We start from the raw sequence: 17,981 nt of genomic DNA, 5'->3' as shown, positions 1-17,981 counted from the left end.
AAGTATATTTTCCCCACAGTTTGTCTAGATTTTCTAGTTGTTTCTACTATGAAGTACCTGAACAAGTTATCACTAGACACTCTATGCCTTCTGCAGACAAACTACGTAACTCATTATATCTGGGGCCTGGCTGACCTGAGTTCAAACCCCACCCCTGACCCTGTTGAGTCAGTGTGATGCTGAGCAAAGCTCTTCATGTGTTTGTATGTTCGTTTCCTTCTGTGTAAAATGGGAGTGGCACTGCCTGATGTGGTCATGAGAAGGAAAACCAGCCTCGCGGCACTCTGTGTTTGCAGGGAAACCTCAGGTCCCACAAAACAATGAAAGGGCAGAGAGAACCTCCCTCCCTCACTGCGTCTCAGTGTAAGGTTTGCTCTTTTTCATCTTGATCCTTGTGAGATCTCATCTACCTCCATATTTATAGTATGTTTTTATTTTAAGCATGAAGGTAGTACTTATGCATATCAGGGTTGTGGGGCAATTTGATGATCCCCATGTCTATAAAGTATTTGTTTCTAGTGCAGGAAAGACTTTAATAAGCACCAGACTGGGCCGATGTCACTGACAGCAGCCCCGTTGGCTGCTCCCCATCCCCATCCCTGGTGGATGGAGGGATGGCTCTAGTCTGCTGTTCAGGCTGGAAGGCGGACACATGGCCACATCTAGGGGAAGGCTGGAGAGGCAGGTGGGCTTCCTGCTGCTGTGCTATTGTAGTTGGCCCTTCCTGTGAGTGCTGGAAGGAAACACGTTTCCAGAAGTGAGATGCTGATGCTGATTGTCTTATGCCCAGGATGATGGCAGGCTTGTAGACGGGGTTAAGGATGAAGTCACATGACCTGAGTGATGTGGAACCAGCATCATCATAGCCACATACACTTACATAAGATGTCTGGGGTCTTCAAAATTAGAGAGGATCCAGAGGAGGGAAGGTGGTACACATTTTTTTGGGGGAGAGCATTGGGACACTGGCATGAGACTACTATGCAGGAGACACAGAGCTTTCCAGTGTGAAGGGCGTGTTTTCCTGTCATTGAGAACAAAAGCCTTTGCTTCCACTCTGCCACCAGCCCAATGCCTATATGTCAGTACTTGCTCAATGGCAGTGTATTACAACCCAGCTGGCCCCCATCTCTATTTCCTTGGCTGTGACTTGGCCTCTTAGAACTGTCATAGGAGTTAGTAAGCATGTGGTAAGACTTTGATGTCAGCACAGAAAGTGCTTGGTAAGCGTTAAGTTGTCATTGTTGCATCTTCCTCCGATAAGAGATGTGCACCACAGAACCATTATCAAAGGACACAGAGACCTACCTTTGTTTTCTCCTCTCCAACTGTCTCCATCTCTGGGCTCAGCCTGCATTCTAGACAGTGCTCAGCAGTAGGAAAACAGAGCTTTCCCCATCATGTCAAGGGGGCAGAGGCAAAATATCCCACCCCCCCCCCCCTCCTTGCCAGCAGCCTCTCGCCTCTCTGCACCTCCTGGAGGATGCTGGCTTCCCACCAAGCACTCAGGCAGTGTGTATGCAGCAGTTCCCAAGACGATAAATCACTGCAGCAGGCGTAAAGTTGACAGGGCCGCTGGCTCTCTGGGGCCACTTCACAGCCTCCATAAATATTTGAAGCAGAGCCTTCCGAGAGCACTTTAAGGAATCGGTCTTGCTCTCAGCCCTTGGTGAGTGGGGAGTGCTTTTGTCTCTGGCTTAAAGACTTGTGGTTGGAGCCGGGAAGGTGTTGGAGCACAGTGTGGATGTTGCAGTTCAGCTTTGGTAGATGCAAAGGCAGCGACAGAAGGGTTTTCTAGAAGGACCAGGCCACTGTCTCTTAGCCAGCTGTACAGTCACTATCCAGGACGAAGCATGGCAGGCTGCCCTGGGGTCCTTGATCTTTGTCCCAAGCCCTGATCCAGGCTCTTCCACCAGGTGTATTTTCCCCTCTTGAAAGGAAGGTTAGATCTCCCTGCCCTACTATGTTCCCTCCTGGAAGGGAGGACAAAGACAAGAAATAGAGGCACCTCAGGATGTAGGCAGAGCCTGTGGGTTTAGTTTTAATGCCTTTTGGTTTTCAGTGTGAGAAGAAATGAACAGAGAATTCCTATTTGCCCTTTCCTTGCCTTCCCCAATATTAGCATTTCATGAGACCAAACACAACATGGACCTAGGAGCCAGTGGGTTTGGTTTCCAGGAGAAACCAGAGCCACTGAAACACAAGCAAAGCTCACAGATCCGTGGCCACTTGTCCTGGCTGGGGGCTTGGGAGAGGAACCATGCCAATGTTATATCCTAAAGAGGCTATCAGTGGCCCACATCTCATTCAGTCATCTGGCTGTCATGGTAGCTAGGCAACCACTGTCTGCTGCTGTAGTGCTGGGAAAGACATATGAAAAGTGTTCCTCTTTGCTTGGGGACCCCTAGCTTCCCTCCAGATAGGGGAGCACTTTTGTGGGAGCATTTCATGGTTGTTTTCCTTAAATTTAGCCATTTATCTGGGTGTGGTACCCCACCCCTTTGATCTCAGCATTAGGGAGGCAGAGGTAGGCTGATCTTTCTGAGTTCAAGGCCAGGCTGGTCTACATGGCAAGTTCCAGGCTAGCAAGGTCTCATCCCCCAAATGAATTAAGTTACCAGTTAAGGTGAAATCCCATTTGGCATGTCAACCATCATTTCTGATGATGAGGTACTCTGAAGAGCTGGGTGAGGATGGTGGCTTCTGCTTCTCCTGTATCATTGTCTTGTATCTGCATCATTAATGTCAACAGTTTGAATATGGAGAATGTGATGGAGAGAGGATGTGCACCTGAGGTGCAGGCCAGGGACAGATCATCCTGTGGGAGTGGTGGTGCCACCTCTGGTCTCCAAAATGGTCCTGTGAGGCTAAGACACGAGGCGTCATCCTGTCACCTCAGGTCTCCTCCAACCACTGCTCAGATTCTGGGTGAGAGGCAACCCAGATAGGTCAATCCAGAGTGATCACTGCTGCTCACCATGGTGATTACATACTAAATGCAAAATACTTGTAAACCAGAAAGTGCCACAAGCATTCCCTTTTGGGGTGCACTGAGGGTCTCCAGTCAGGGCTGCTTTGTGCTCTGACTTCTGAGCACTGTTGCAAAGGATGCTGGTAGACTCTGGCCTTCTCCCAGGCCTGCAGAGCTCAGCCCTTTGAAAAGGCAAAAGAAATCCTGCCACATCCTCAGTCAGCTATAAGTTGTTAGATGCCCCAGCATCAGCACAGAGCTTACGTCAAGGATGCTGAAAGCCAGGCAGGAGCTGGGGGCAGCCACCCCTCTGCCTAGGCCTCTGGAGAGTCTAGCAAACAGACTAGCCCAGCAACTGCGGTAGAAAATAATTTATCAGTCAGTTGTCAGCAAGCCAGGACTTCCCCTGGAGCCTAGCCAAAGCCAGTGAGGAAGCGTGCCCCTCCCCCTAGCCACAAGGCAGGTCCTTGGGGAGGCCCGGCTTGGCTTGTTATGGGCCAAGGAGTCACTGAGTTGAATGTGGTTTCTCTCCCTGTGGGCCCATTCATCTTCCCGTGACTCTGGGAGGCTAGGGAACACTGGAGCTGGGTCTCTTTGGTCTCCTGCTGGCTCCTGCTTCAGGGCATTCAGGCAGACGATGTATAGACAGTGACCTTAGTACCATAAGCAGATGGGATGCAGGGTAGGACTATGGAGAAGGAAGCTGCCCGTGAAGATACAGGAATAGCCTCCTGATAGAAGTGTGCACTGTGCTACATCTCCCTGGGGGTGCTGTCAGGGAGGGGGAGGTATCAAAGTGGAGCAGCCAAAGGAGCAGAGTCCCCTCCCTATCTCCCCAGGGTAAGCTGCCCCCATACCCAGAGAGAGCATGGGGTGCTGTCACATTCAGCTATCAGACACACAGTTTTCTGTCACTGATGAGCCCTGGCCAGGAGTACACTAGGAAAGGGAGGTCAGCAGTTAGCCCTCTAGTACCAAACAACCTCTCTCTGTCATGGTGATGGTTTCTCTATGATTAGCTGAGCACTGTGTGGGTTCATGTACGTCCAAGGCCAAGGAGCCTGGGGTAAGAGGAAATTTATAAAGACAGAGTGAAGGGAGCACAGAGAGATGTTGAGCACAATGAGCTGCTGTTAAAGGGACCCATCCCTAGCCTGGTGCTGTACAAGATGGGCATGTGTGAACCTGTGGAGTTGCGATGGCCTCTGCCCATGGCTGCACCTCCAGGATGCCCTGCCATAGCTCTTTGTGGCAAGTGTGTGTGGCAACATCTCCTCTGTCATCACCTCTGGCTTTAGTTGCAATTACTTTTGATTTTTATGGGCACAACAGAATTGATTCCCATTCTTCTGCCAGTTTTCCCACATAAATGTGTTATCTTCTCGGTTCTGGAAATGGCTATCCTGCTTCCATGTGCTGGGCTCACAGGAGGAAAGAACCATATGGGATGCTTCAAAGTTGTGAAATGGTCATTGGGGCTGGTTGATAAAAGTGTTGGAGAGAGTGGGTGGCCTTCGCTGAGCCCTGCAGGTTGGTAATCTGGAGAGTGGGATATGGAATGTTAGGTCCACCTGACACTGTGTTCAGATCCTGTTTCCATTGGAGGCAGGAAGCCTGGTGTAAAATCACAAGAAGCAGGAACCTGGGCACACAAACCCACAAAGCACAGGTGGAATGTGTGCCCGGAGGACAGAGCCTCATGCGTACCCTAATCTGAGCTAGCCAGATGTGGCTTTCAACTGCATCCCTAGGAGGCCTGGATTCTGCCTGGCAAAACGCCTCCATGGTGACATCATCTTCCATTATCTTTGCTGACATGACCTGGTGACATGCTTCAAGATGTACCTTGCCCTGCAGCCTTCTTAACTCAGTGTCAGTCTCATGTCAGTCTCACATGCTTTCCCCGTGCCTAAGCTGAGAGGCAGATGGTTTAAGAGCTAAGCATATTACCTCTCACCCCATGCACTGGATTCTAGCTCTGACCCTTGCATACTTCTAGGGTTGCGGTGTTCTGGCGTCTGGGGTGGGGGTGTCTGGCTCCCAGCATGACTGGAAGGAAAGAGCCACTCTTTGCCACACGAAGAGGCCCAGAGCATGGAGGTGCTTTAGCACTCTTGCCATTATGTGACTGAGTGTGGTCTTTATAGTTCAGGTACAGGAAACTCTAGAGTGTGGTGATGGAGAGGTGAGCAGGACTCAGCTCTACAGGGGCCTGGCAGGAGAGGTTAGGATAAAACACATGTGCTACTCTGGGCTCTGTGTGGCAGTTTGCAAATATCCCCTGAGGCGCAGCTGGTCATACTCTTAGGACCTTGGGGCCCCCAAATGCCATGTCCACGCCACCATTGAAGTGTATGGTCAGTGTGTCACCGGGCATGGGCAGTGTCTCACATACATGGGAGCCATGATCGCTGGGCTCAGCATAGAGAGGCCTCGGGAATCCTCCAGAATCATAACAATAATCAACACTACTGCAGGCGCTCTTGACAATAGTGAGAACACAAGAGAACGTGGTTCTGGTTAGGAGAGAGGTCTGTACGAAGGCAGGGAGCATCTGCCTATCCTTCTCCCTGCTCTGTGAGCAGAAGAAAGGGCATGACCTGGGATGACAGGAGATTCGAGTTCGAGGGGAGTGGAGGAAACATCACTGTGGCTGATGTAAAAGTGGTTGAAAACTGGTTTCTTAGCCAGGCATGATTGTACACCTCAGCACTTTGTGGGCGGAGGTGGAGCTATCTCTGTAAGCTTGAGGTCACATAGTAAGAGCCTCTGTCACAGGAAGGAGGCATGGGAGGAAGGAAATGAGTTTTGGGAAACAATCTAGGACTATAAATGTCAAATATTTTCAAAAGCAGACAGAATATAAAAGGTTCCATTGTGCTCATCATTCATCTTCAACAAAGATCAGCTTGAGAGCAGGCTCTTTATCAGTGTCCCACCCTTTTCCTCCTTCCCACCCATATTATTTGGAGATAGACAGACATCATTCAGTTCACAAACATTTTAAACACTGTTTCATCATCATGCTCCAAATAAGTGAGCATGATGATGCTCTTTAATTTTATCAAGCATCCAATTTTATCTGTTTAATTTTCTAATTATTTTATAAATTACATTAGCATTTTTTTGTGGTTTATTTGAAACTGTATAAGGTCTCACTATAGGTGACTGACATGTCTGTTTTGAGGTAGATCTCTGTAAGACAAAACCTGCCTCCTTATGAGTGTGGTCACCTGTTGCGTGGTCATCACCTCCATCCCTCTCCAAAACATTTCCATCTTCCCAAACTGAAGCTCTGTCCCTAGAAACGTGAACCTTCCACCTGCATTGGCAATCACCCGTCTACTTCTGTCTTAAAGAAGTGACAATGACTAAGTCCCTCATATGGATGGACTCTGTGGGGTTCGTCCCTTTGTTAGACTTAGCACAGTTTCATGAAGGTGCATGTATACAATGGCATGTCATAATTTTCCTCCTTTTAAAGGCTGAATATACTTCAACTGGATAGGCTTGCCACAATTTGCTCATCCATATGTCTGTCCATCAAGCCATCTATCCACCCTACCATTCATTCACTCATTCATCCATCCATCCACTCATTCCATCTATCCATCCATCCACTCATTCCATCTATCCATCCATCCACACACCCATCCATCCACACACCCATCCATCCACACACATTCATCTTATCCATCTATCTATGTATCTGCCCACTCATCCATCTATCCTCATATCATCAATCTTCCCATGAAATGGCCTTTTATATCTTTTTTTTTTAAGCAGGGTTTCTCTGTGTAGCTTTGGCTGTCCTGGACTCGCTTTGTAGACCAGGATGGCCTCAAACTCATAGAGATCCACCTGTCTACCTCCCAAAGTGGTGGGATTATAGGCGTGTGCCACGGTGCCTGGCTCTTTTTATATCTTTTAATACATGTGTTCCTCCTCTCTTTATTTTCTTGCAGTCATCAGTGGAAGAAACCAGGTCACTGCCTTGTGTTTTTCACAGTGGGTCTCACTGGTGTGTCTCAGTGGTGTAGCTGAGGTCCTACCCTTTTTCACCTACTCTAGACTTTGCGTCTGGACCAGATTCATATTTTCAAGGGCTAAGCATTCAGCCACTGATCTGTGCCCCATACTCTGGATGTCCCACCCTGTTAGAACACAGTGGCCACATGTATCAACTCCTTACATGGCCCCCTAAGATCGGAAGCTGTCAATACCTACAATAAACAGAGTCTGCACAGATTGAAGCCCATCTTTGAGAATCATGACAATGGGAACACGTGCAGCACTGTCAACTGTGATCGTTCAGGAGGCTGAGGCGAAGGAAGGCACATCATGGCTGCCCTGCAGCAGTCACTTCTGCCCACAGCACCAAGAAAAGGGACATTCAAGGTTCAGCAGCTAGAGAAGTAGTAAACTTAGGACAGAGGAGCCAGGCAGACATTCTTGCAAATGTATTCCTTACACAAGGCTATGGCTCTTCTGTGGGGGTCCCCTGTGATAGTTCCTGCTGGCAGGCATGCTTGTGTGGTCCCCTCTTTCAGTACCTCCTGGCTTCATTTATTGCCATTGCTGTCAAGGTCTGGCAGTGGGTCATTCCATTTGAATCTGAGGACTCTCAGAACGTGAAGCGAGAGCTGTTCCTGGAAGATATGAAATTTAAGTGTGCTACTAAGAAACTCAGGTGCTGCCAGACCTATTTCTGTGGGGTGTAAAATGAATTCTAGAAACTTCTCTCTTCTCTCCAGGTTTCTCATTGTGTTTCCCATTAGATGAACCAGACTGGGAGCCAGAGGCCCAGGAAGCCCTGGTGACACTACCCTTAGGGCCAACCTTGGGATCCTTCTCCTAGGTTGGTCTCCTGGGCCTAGACGACAGAAGGATCTAGGGCCACTGTGCAGGAATGAAGATAGAAGACACATGTCTAACTAAAGATTCGTCAGGGCCTGGCGCAGGGCCAGTTTATGTTAGATGCTCATGGTAATTCTCCCCCACCTAACGGAGGGCAGCCCTCTCCGAGGCACTCTCTCCAGTTCGAAGGTGAAGGTGTCAAATCTTATTTATCCACCAGGCCCCTCCTGTGTTAATGTGTTCCCTGACTTCCTTGCCCACTGAGCATGCTCCGTGTAAGTAACCGAATCTTCAGATGCTCCACGCTCACGTTCATGAAGCACTTTGTAGGTGCAGTTTTGGATTATCTCTCTCTTTACCAGAGAGCTGAAGCTTAGACCGACCCAGCTCATCAAGTGCAGCAGAAGACAAGGGAGATGAAATGAGTCCTGGCAAGATTTAGCCTCAGCTGGAACCTGGGTACCAGCAGCCGCTTGGTCCTTGGGGGACCTGTGTCAAGCCCAGTAGTGAATAATCCTGAAAGATGATGGATGGGGAGGTCATGGCCTTGCAGGGCTGTGTAATTAGACTGATGCTGCCAAGGGACATCTGCTAACACACACACACACACACACACACACACACACACACTGGCTTCCCTTTGCAGTGGTGGATGGGAGTACCGGGAAGCCTAGGGTGTCCTGCTTGATGGAAGGGTTGTACAGAGAGCCACTCCCTCTCCAAGCAAGGTCAAGAACTGGAGCCATGGGTCTCCATCAAAATTCACTTTAAAAGCCGGAGGGCAAGTGTCGGCATGTAGCTCAATTGGTAGAGCGATTACTAAGCCCTCGGGGGGCCCTGGGTTTGAGTCTCCCATTCCCCACTGAATAAACTGGAGATGGTAACACAGGTCTTTCATCCCAGCGCTTGCGAAGCAGAGGCAGGGGTATCAGAGGATCAGGGTCATTCTTGGCAACATACTGGGTTTGAAGCTAGGATAGGCTATAGGAGACCCTGACTCGGGGTGGAAGGACATTCTGGGATGACGTGGCCTTGGGAGGAAGGAAGTGTAATACTGACAACACTTGAAGCTGGCTAGAAGATTTCCAAACATTGCCCTGAGCCCACGGCCCCCTATGCAGTGTCTAACCACTCCTGGCACCACAGCCAGAAATAAGCATACTTTAAACAGCATTGCTTTCTGCTTATCAAATCCGTTCATTTGGGAAATACAAACTAATGAAGTAACAAACAAAACCACCAGATATTCGTGCACTGAGAGACTGTGAATTTACCCCCAGGCAGCTGGACTTTTCCAGTCATTGAGCTCCCACAGTGACGAACTACCGAGTGTAGCATTTTGGAGGGGCAGGCGGGCGTGATGGTAAAGATGGTGCCATCTGGAACCAGTCAAGACACTTTATAAATATAATAGATGCTCCTTATCCTTCTGTGCCTCCGTTTCCCCATCCGTCAGGAACATTAATAAATGTGTTCCTGTGTATAGGCTCAGATCAGAGTGTGCCACACTGATGAACTGTCATCCACAGGCTCAAGTGTCCCCAGCCAGTGGCACTCTCTTGGGAAGTGGCAGAAACTGTAGGAGGCAGGGCCTGGTTGAAGGAACTAGGTTACTGGGTGATGTGCCTCCTAAAGGTATCCTTTCTTTCCCTCTTCCTGTTTCTTTCTCTCTGGGTCCTGTGCACCAGGAGGGAATGCCCACTGCTGTGATGTTCAGCTTCACCTCAGGCCCACAGCAGTGAAGCCAGACAACTGTGAGATGAGAGCTCTGAAACCATGCTCAGGGGCAATCTTTGTTCCTTCAAGCTGTTTCTCTCAGGCATTGGTCATAGCCAGGAGAAGCCACATCAGACAGGCATACACTCCATTTTCACTGGATAGCGTGTTTATATGTAATATATATGTATACATTTAGCCCTACTGTGTGCTTATCATCTTCCAAGGTTTCACACATGCTGCCATATTCAATTTCCAAATGACACTCACAAAATTTGTTTCACTGGTACTTAAATCGATAGAATGCTTGGAGAAGAAATGGTACTTTGTGAGTTATGTAGCAGCTGGCAGATCCAGAATTCCAGTCCTTCAGTCCCTACATCTCTGGCCTGTTCCTGGACCACTTGACTGCCAGTCTTATCTCCAGTAAAGTCATTGCTGCCTGCTGCAGCCTGGGCACAGAGATGAAGGCCTTTGTGGTCGGTGGTGACCCAGCCCCTCCCCCTCAGGGATTTTAAACCAGCTGTGGTCTTGATGTAGCCAGGATGGGGCATTCCCTGAGAGCCATCCCTTTCCCCAGGAGGTACAATCAGTCTGAAAGCTGCTATTCTGGTGGGAACAGCTGTCAGGGTTGGGGATATTTCTCAGGAGTGTAGCTGGGACCCACAAAAGACAAGGAATGGGTTCTGTAGCTTGAGGGGTCCATGGACTGTTATATCTGAGAAACAGGTGATAGGGAGGGGTGTCAGAGTAGATGGGGAGAAATCTGTCTGGCACCAGGTTATTCTAGTTCAATCCTTTGTGACACGGAATGACTCCCTTTCCACCTCAGTAGCCACATGACAGGGAGGTGCCGCCTCCCCATCGAGGCTGCTGTGAGGAAGTGGGGTGCGTATACTCAGAGTGTCGAGTGTGTATCAGTCAGCATGAGCTATGCCCCTTGGGAGCAGAGGTCTCACGTACTGTGCTCCAAGCACTGGCTTTCTAAATTCTGGGAGGTACAGGTGTGAGGAAATGTCCCTCAATAGAAAACACCCAAGAGGTGTGTTGATGTCCCAGGCCCCACCATCCTGTGTGGATTCCAGGCGAAGAGTTACAGAATACGGGAGGATGGGACCAAGGCAAGGGATGTGAGGGAAGAGAGAAGCTGTGTGAGAAGCCATGACAGGCATAGAAACTGGAGCCAGTGCACTGGTATTCCAAGACAATCTAGACAAAGTTGTGCATGATGGTCAGCACTGGGGTCCTAGGAGACCAAAGAAAGAGGGCAACAGATGTAGGGTTGTGGGGTGCAATTTAAACTGGAGTGTCCGTGGACCTTCACCTAACACAAGCAAGCTGGGGTGCTGGGGTCCCATGACAGATCTCCACACAGCATTCTAGTAGCTTTTTATGTGTGGAATGTGCTGGGAAAGCCATGTGGGCAAAACCCATTGCAGTCGCTTGGGGCGGTCACAGGGTTTATGACTCTACATAGCTGTGCTCAGGTCCTGCTGAGTGCACACAGTGTAAGCTTATCTATCTGCGAGCCCTGCAAGCTTCAGCAAGGTACCTCCTAATGTCGTTAGCCAACAATTACAACTCTCACCGTGTTTAACAAGAGCTTTACACTCATTTAAGCTGTGAGTGCAAGTGCGCACGTGCATGCATGCATGTGTGTGTGTGTGTGTGTTTTACTGTGATAGTGATGCGCATATATGCGGAGGCCAAGTCATTCCTAGGAGCCATCCATCTTGTTTTCTGAAGCAAGATCTCCCATCGGCATGAGGCTTCGTGGACTCATCTCGGCTAGCTGGCCAGCAAACCTGCATGCTTCCTGTCTCTGTTACTCAGGATGGGGATTACAAGCACACACCATAACCCATATAGGTGGCTCCTGGAGGATCAAACTCTAGTCCTCATGCTTGTGCAGCAAGGCCTTTATTGACCAGGTATCTCCCCAGCCCTCATCTAATCTTGAAACAAATTCACCACAGAGCATGACGCAGAGGAGACATCTGATAGATGAACCACCACCACCACCACCACCACCACCACCACCACCACACACCACCAGCACCACCAGCACCACCACAGCAACAACAACAAAACAATACCGAATGATTTGGAGGGGGAAAAAGGAGGGTGTGTTGTTTCAATACTGTTGGGCTATTGCTGCCCAAAGCTTACTTCCTGAAACCCCCCCCCCCATTCATTCATTTGCAAGGCTTTGCTCTGCCCGAGGTTTTCTGCTGGTCTCACCCACACTCATCAGAGGGTTCACTTGGGCTGTGGAGTCAAACATGTGGCTGGTGGCTGATGATGGCTGGTGCTAGCTGTTAGTGGCTGTCCAACAAGGCTGCTCCTCTCTCTTACACACAGTCCTCAGCCTCATGGATGCTCCTTCGGGTTTCTGTGTGTGGAGATATAAAGAGTGGGTTGAGAACAGGGACTTGAAGGTTTCCTGAGGCCCGAGCTCTCACAGTGACACTGCTTCTTTCCCTATTGTAAGCAGGTAGCAAGCTTCTCCAGACCTGAGGAACCAGGCTACCTCTTGCCAGGAGGAGCAGAACAAGTCCACTTCCAAATAGGTTTGCACACAGAGGTGGGAGGGACCTTCTTCACATGTGGATTTTCTAGCAGCCTCCCACGAGCAGGACTTAGATTTTGAGGACACTGATAATGGGCAGTGACATGAACTGCAAACATTCTCCACCCTGCAATGCTAGCAGCCCAGGGAAGTGACAGCTTTGCTTCGTCTCTAGGAAAAGGCAGCTAAGTTGTCATGACCATGAAGACAACTTAGGTGATAGGAAGGGTCCTGCAGGGGAGGGGCAGCTGGGTGCTTTTAGTAAGAGTACAGGATCATGGGGACATCTGTCACAGTGAACTGCTCCAAGGTGAGAATGTACCTGCGATCTTTATTGTGTGGGTGGGCAGACTGCCGCTGAGTGGCAGGATTGAGAAGTTGTGTTGGCTTTCATTAATGTGCGCACCGGAAGGGGCCCTGGGTTCTCATGACACCTGGAGAGCACTGTGTAGGTTTGCGGTGGTGGCTCGCCATCAGGAGATCTAGGATGATGGAGCCGTAGCCTCCATCTTAGGAGACTTCGGGGAGCCTATTGTCAAATGTCGCTGGTCACACTTCTCTATCTCCTCATTGATTGCTCCTACTTCTAAATTTCTGACACCCGTAAGTCTAGAACTGAAGAGGAAGATGCAGTTCTGGGTTACATAGAGTTGTTGGTGGAAAAATCTCTTCTGCCAATGACTAGAGAGGCAAAATAACATGGTTATGTCTTCAGAGGGCGTCTGGTCTTGAGTAGACTAAAGGAACCGTATATGTGCCAGGAGAAGCCTGGAAAATTTGGTGTCCTCCATCATGTGGGGCAGGTACAAGAAAGAGAGTTGGGCTTGGTGATGTGGGTTGGGATCTGGAATGTTCCTCAAAGGAACATGTGTCTACATGTGGAAGAATTGATCCTCAGCCTGAGGTAATGTCTGGAGGTGATGGCTTCTTTAGGAGGTATGGCTTAGAGGGATGAAGTGAGGTCACTGGAAGCATGTCCTTCAGTGGCATTCTGAGACTATGGCTCTTTCCTCTCTTTTTGCTTCCTGACTGCCAGGAAGGAGCCGTTTCCTTCACTGTCAGTTCCTGACATGATGACCTGCCTTGCCACAGGTCCAAAGCAAAGGGACTATGTTACCATGGTCTGTAACATCTAAAGATTTTTCTCATTTTAAGTTGAATATCTAAGGTATTTTTCACCAGTTGGAGAGCCAATAGGTGCATCTGGTCCAGGCTAGGGACCTTTCCAGAGACAATTTGTGGCAGGCTGGAGGGGCTTCCTACACCTGACCAGCCACTCCCATAGGGATATACATTCAGCAGAGGCCAATGCTGTGCAGGGTGGTATGGGGAAAATGTAGTAGTTTGACTATAATTGGCCCCCATAGACCCATAGGGAGGGGAGTGGCACTATTATGAAGTTTGGCCTTGTTGGAGTAGGTGTGGCCTTGCTGGAGGAAGTGTGTCACTGTGGGAGCAGGCTTTGAAGTTTCATATGCTCAAGCTATGCCCAGTGTGGTACACAGTCTCTTCTGCTGCCTATAGATCAAGATGTAGAACTTCTCAGCTCCTTCTCCAGCAGCACGTCTGCCTGCAAGCTGCCATGCTTCCCGCCACCACAATTATGGACTAAACCTCTGAAACTGTAAGTCAGCCCCAATTGACTGTTTTCCTTTTTAAGAGTTGCTGCGGTCATGCTGTCTCTTCACAGCAATAAAACCCTCACTAAGACAGAGGATAAATAATAAGTCCCACAAATAGCAGAGCACAGACCTTTACAGTCTCAATGCTGAGATGAAAAGGATGGACCTTCACGGTCAGTCAGGGAAAGAGTCTTAGTGGACAGCAGTGTTTTAAGCCTAGAGCCACCGGGTAGCAAAGGGAAAGCTCCGGGTAGCAAAGGGAAAGCTCCAAGTGGCAAGCTGATCTTGTGCCTCAGAGGGGATCCATTCTAGGTCTAGTGTGGAAGAGAGGTTTGGTGCATAGGGCACACAAGGACACCGCTGCCTGGCTGGGTCAGCAGCCCCAGTGGCAACTGATTTGCTTGGTTTCTCCCATAAATCAAAAAAGCAGATGAGCACAGGCATTGAGAGGAGGAGGCGTGTTCCTTGATGGAGGGGCCATCTGTCTCCGGAGCAAACTTGGAAGATGGGGTGAAGCAAAGGCGGAAACCAAGCATCATTTGTCTTCAGTGATGAGAGGGAGAAGGAAGCTGACAGCATATTATGAAAGGGCTTTGACAGGTTTTTGCAATGAATAAGAAGAATTGGTCTTGTGTGATATTAAGCAGAATTGAAACTGGATGGATTCAAATTAAGTTGAAAAAACTAAAACGGTTATCAGAGACCTGGGGGTGAATCAGCCTGACTGTTTCATTGCAGGAACTGAGGCAGTTCCTGGGAGAACCAAACGGCTTGATCGGGGATCTAGTATCTTGATCATGAAGCTGTTCTGTTTTCTTTTGTGTCTGTGAATGTCTGGGCAGGTGCACATGTCTGCACATTCGTGTGGACACCAGAGGTCAAAGCCAGATATCTTTCTCAGACACTTTCCACCGTATTATTTTTTGACACAGAATCTCTTGGTGAACCTGGAGGTCACCAACTCAGCTTGAGTCATTGTCCAGCAAGCTCAGGGATCATCCCGTCTCCACCTCCCAGCACTGGGACTACATAGTCTACTACTGTGCCTGGCTTTTTACATGGGTTCCAGAGGACTGGACTCAGCTTCTCCTGTTTGCATGGCAAGCACTTTACTGACTCGGCCATCTTCCCAACCCTTATTTTACCTGATGATGGGCTGGAAATGGGTCCTTGGGCTTCCATCTTGTGCCCACATCTCCTTCCTGGCTGTCATGGGGTGAGCACCTTCCTCTTCCACAAACCCCTATGCCATTAGATCCTGTCTCATTTTGGCAGAGTACGGAGCTAACTAACCTTGGAGTGAAAGCTCTGAAGCTGTGAGCAGAACTTCTCTTGTTCAAGGTCCCTAGCTCAGGCTGTCATTCACATGCCCTTCTGCCTCTCTTTTTCATCCTTGTCTTTCTCTCCTCTCTTCTGACCACCCCCTCCACAGGTCAGCCTCATCTTCCCGGAAGGTGGCAGGTAGTGTCCACACACTGTGGCTCAGGCATTGGTCAACCTGCTCCATGAGACAGCTGCTTTGGCTCTCAAACAGATATCACAGGCGCTGTTGAGACGGCTGTGATGAAGGGTGAGGAGGTGACAGCTACTCAAGAGTGTGGGGTCACCGAAATTCACAAGGCAGACTTGCTTGGCCTATTCAGAGCTGCAGTGGGTGGGGGTGGGGATCTTTATCTTTAAGCCTCCTTTCCTGTTCCGTGATGTGAGAGTGCAGGCACTCCCCAACTCATAGCAGGCTTCCATCCAATGAACTTAGCGCAATTTGAAAACACTGCAAGTGGGAAATGCTGAGACTCTACCTATCACCAGCACAGGGTTCCTGGATGCCTTTGTGCTCTGGGGACAACTGGAAGCTGAGTTTGTTTCTGCTGCTGGGCAGGGAGGAAAGACTGTAGCACACGTCACTAGCCTGAAGATCAGCACTCAATTCAATGTTTGGTTTTGGCTGAATGCACCAACCTAAGGTTTAAAACTCCAAAGTCCAGTTGTCATGGGATGGTACCATCTGTCCTGGCTAGATGGGTCTTCCTAACTGAGTGAACAAGTTTGTGTGTGTGTGTGTGTGTTTGTGTGTATGTGCATGTGTGTAATCTGTATGGAATCTTCACATGAGAGTGAAGGCCCTGTCTCCCACCTCATCTGCACTTTTTTGAGAGTGCTTGCATGGTGTCTTCTGCTGTTTTCAGTAGCAGAGGCTATTAACCCGTTTTTCTCTTTGTCCAGGACACAGATTGTGCAGAACTCAGGAGCATACCAGCCGTGTGGCCTCGACTCCCAGTGAGTGTGACCCACCCAGAGTGAGACACACGCAAGGACCATCCTAGCTCTGACTCTGTCCCATATGGTTTCTTTTCAGTGGGGTTGAACGAGTCCTGGCCAGCCACACCTCAAGTCACTCTCATCTGTTTCACTGGAATAGGGAACAGAGCTCCCAACCTGAGCTCTGTTAGGCAGCCAGAGAGGCTTGTTCACTAATGCTTTGCTACAAGCTTTTCGTCTTATTCCATCTAGGCAGCATGAACACAGAAGTGAGTTTAAGCAAGAGATCCATGGACATTAACACTGTAGCTCACAGCTGCACAGCAGACTGGTTGGGCACATGTTTGCGTGACCTTGTGGGGGTGGTCAGGCTCTGGCAAGCCCAGGGGTCATTCTGTATTTGCTCTTCCAGGTAGGCTGTGCTTCAGGGGTATCTGCTCTGTACAGATCAAAGCTGCTGCCACACAGGAGGAGCCTGGGGAAGGTCTGCTTTGATATGTGTTGTTAAAGGTTCTTTAAAGTGCTTGGTGTTTAGAGGTTTGCAAAGCTTGTCTAAAAAAAGTTTTATGTGAGATGGCAGCTGGAAAAATCGAGTTGGTACAAGTGACAAAAATGGTTCAAAGATTAGCCTGGAACTGAGAACCAGAGATGAGGAGGCTGGTCTCTGCAGGGATGTTGAAATATTGCTTAGTCACGGAAACCAGCAACACTTCCTCTGACTGCCAAGCACCTGGTGAACAGAGACCAACTGTATACACTCCTACACTCCTAGGGAAAGAGGGGGGGGATATCTGTGTCCAAGAGAGGCAGGTCATCGCCCGATCCTCAGTTCTTCACCACAGCACACTGAGCAGCATCCCTCAAGAATCCAGTCTTTCCTGGATCCGCCTCTGGTTTCCACTGTATCTAAAGTGTCTCCTGAGTCCTGTAGACATGTGCAGGACAACATTTAAAGGCTGTAAACACTCACGAGACTATAAAGCAACCTTGTAAAAGCTATCATAAGCTTCCAGTCTTCCAAGCCTTAGACAGCTTGCTTACTGTGGGGTTAACTCCTGTGGAACACATTGTCACAAGATCCCTTAGTGGTAGGACATCTTCAAGACTACCTCATCTTTCATGAGAGCATAGTATAAGAAAGCCATTGCACGGGATACTCATGTGTCCCATTTACTCTTGTCTCTCCAGAAGCACAGACAGGTGGAGAATTCCATAGGCATCCTTTGGGCTGGACCCACATGAGTCACCGTTATATGTAACTTCAGTGTTCGTTCATTCTGTGCCTCAAACTTCTCACATTCCTTGCTGCTCTGCTAACAAGAAGCCCACAGTGAATTTCCTTCTCCTTCTGATTCTAGATCAGGCTGCTGTCATCACAAGGCTAGGAAACGGATGAGGAGTCTGAGTTCTTGTTTCTCAGAAGCACACGTGCCACATTGGGCATCAAAATCAAGCAATGAGGTATTAGTACAATTGCCTCACAAAACAGTGTCCTGATACCTAACTGGATTGCTGGGTTTGAGATAAAGGAGTGTTTACCTAACTTTTAGCCTTGAGGTGGCACACATGCTAGCTTGAAAAAGAACAAAACAAAACAAAACAAAACAAAACAAAATGACTGCTGGTCAATAGGTCAGAGGCCTGGACAACATATATACCCTTTGCATAGATGAAGGCCTCCTCCTTTACTAAACAAGATGATGAGCCTCGAGATCCCCACTTCTTGTATGTTGGAAGCCTTAAATGAAGGTCCTCAGATAAACTATGATCCAAGTGGCTGTGCTAGTTTGAATGAAAAATGGCCCCCATAGATTCAGGGGTGGCATTATTTGAAAGGATTAGGACAGGTGGCCATATTGGAGTAGGTGTGGCCTTTTAGAAGGAAGTTTGTCATTGGGGGCAGGCTTTGAAGTTTCAAAAGCTCAAGCTAGGTCCAGTGTCACTCTCTCTTCCTGCTGCCAGATGATCCAGACATAGAATTCTCAGC

At 48.9% G+C, this 17,981-nt stretch overlaps 1 protein-coding gene across 4 annotated transcripts in view; it reads left to right on the top strand.

The window, feature by feature from the left end:
- The window catches only part of C12H4orf50 (chromosome 12 C4orf50 homolog), an 87,928-nt gene that overhangs the window by 45,617 nt on the left and 24,330 nt on the right, over positions 1-17,981 (top strand). The window contains exon 13 of one of the 4 annotated variants that reach the window (XR_009585053.1): positions 13,638-13,737. The exons of the other annotated variants lie outside the window; for them this stretch is intronic. The gene's annotated coding sequence lies outside the window, so the exon portion shown is untranslated. The remainder of the gene's footprint in view (positions 1-13,637; positions 13,738-17,981) is intronic. 4 annotated transcript variants of the gene reach the window in all.

This window comes from Meriones unguiculatus, chromosome 12 (assembly GCF_030254825.1).
Source record: "Meriones unguiculatus strain TT.TT164.6M chromosome 12, Bangor_MerUng_6.1, whole genome shotgun sequence".
Classification (NCBI taxonomy): Eukaryota; Metazoa; Chordata; class Mammalia; order Rodentia; family Muridae; genus Meriones; species Meriones unguiculatus.
Note: the sequence above shows the minus strand (reverse complement) of the source record. Positions and strands in the feature narration are given on the sequence as shown.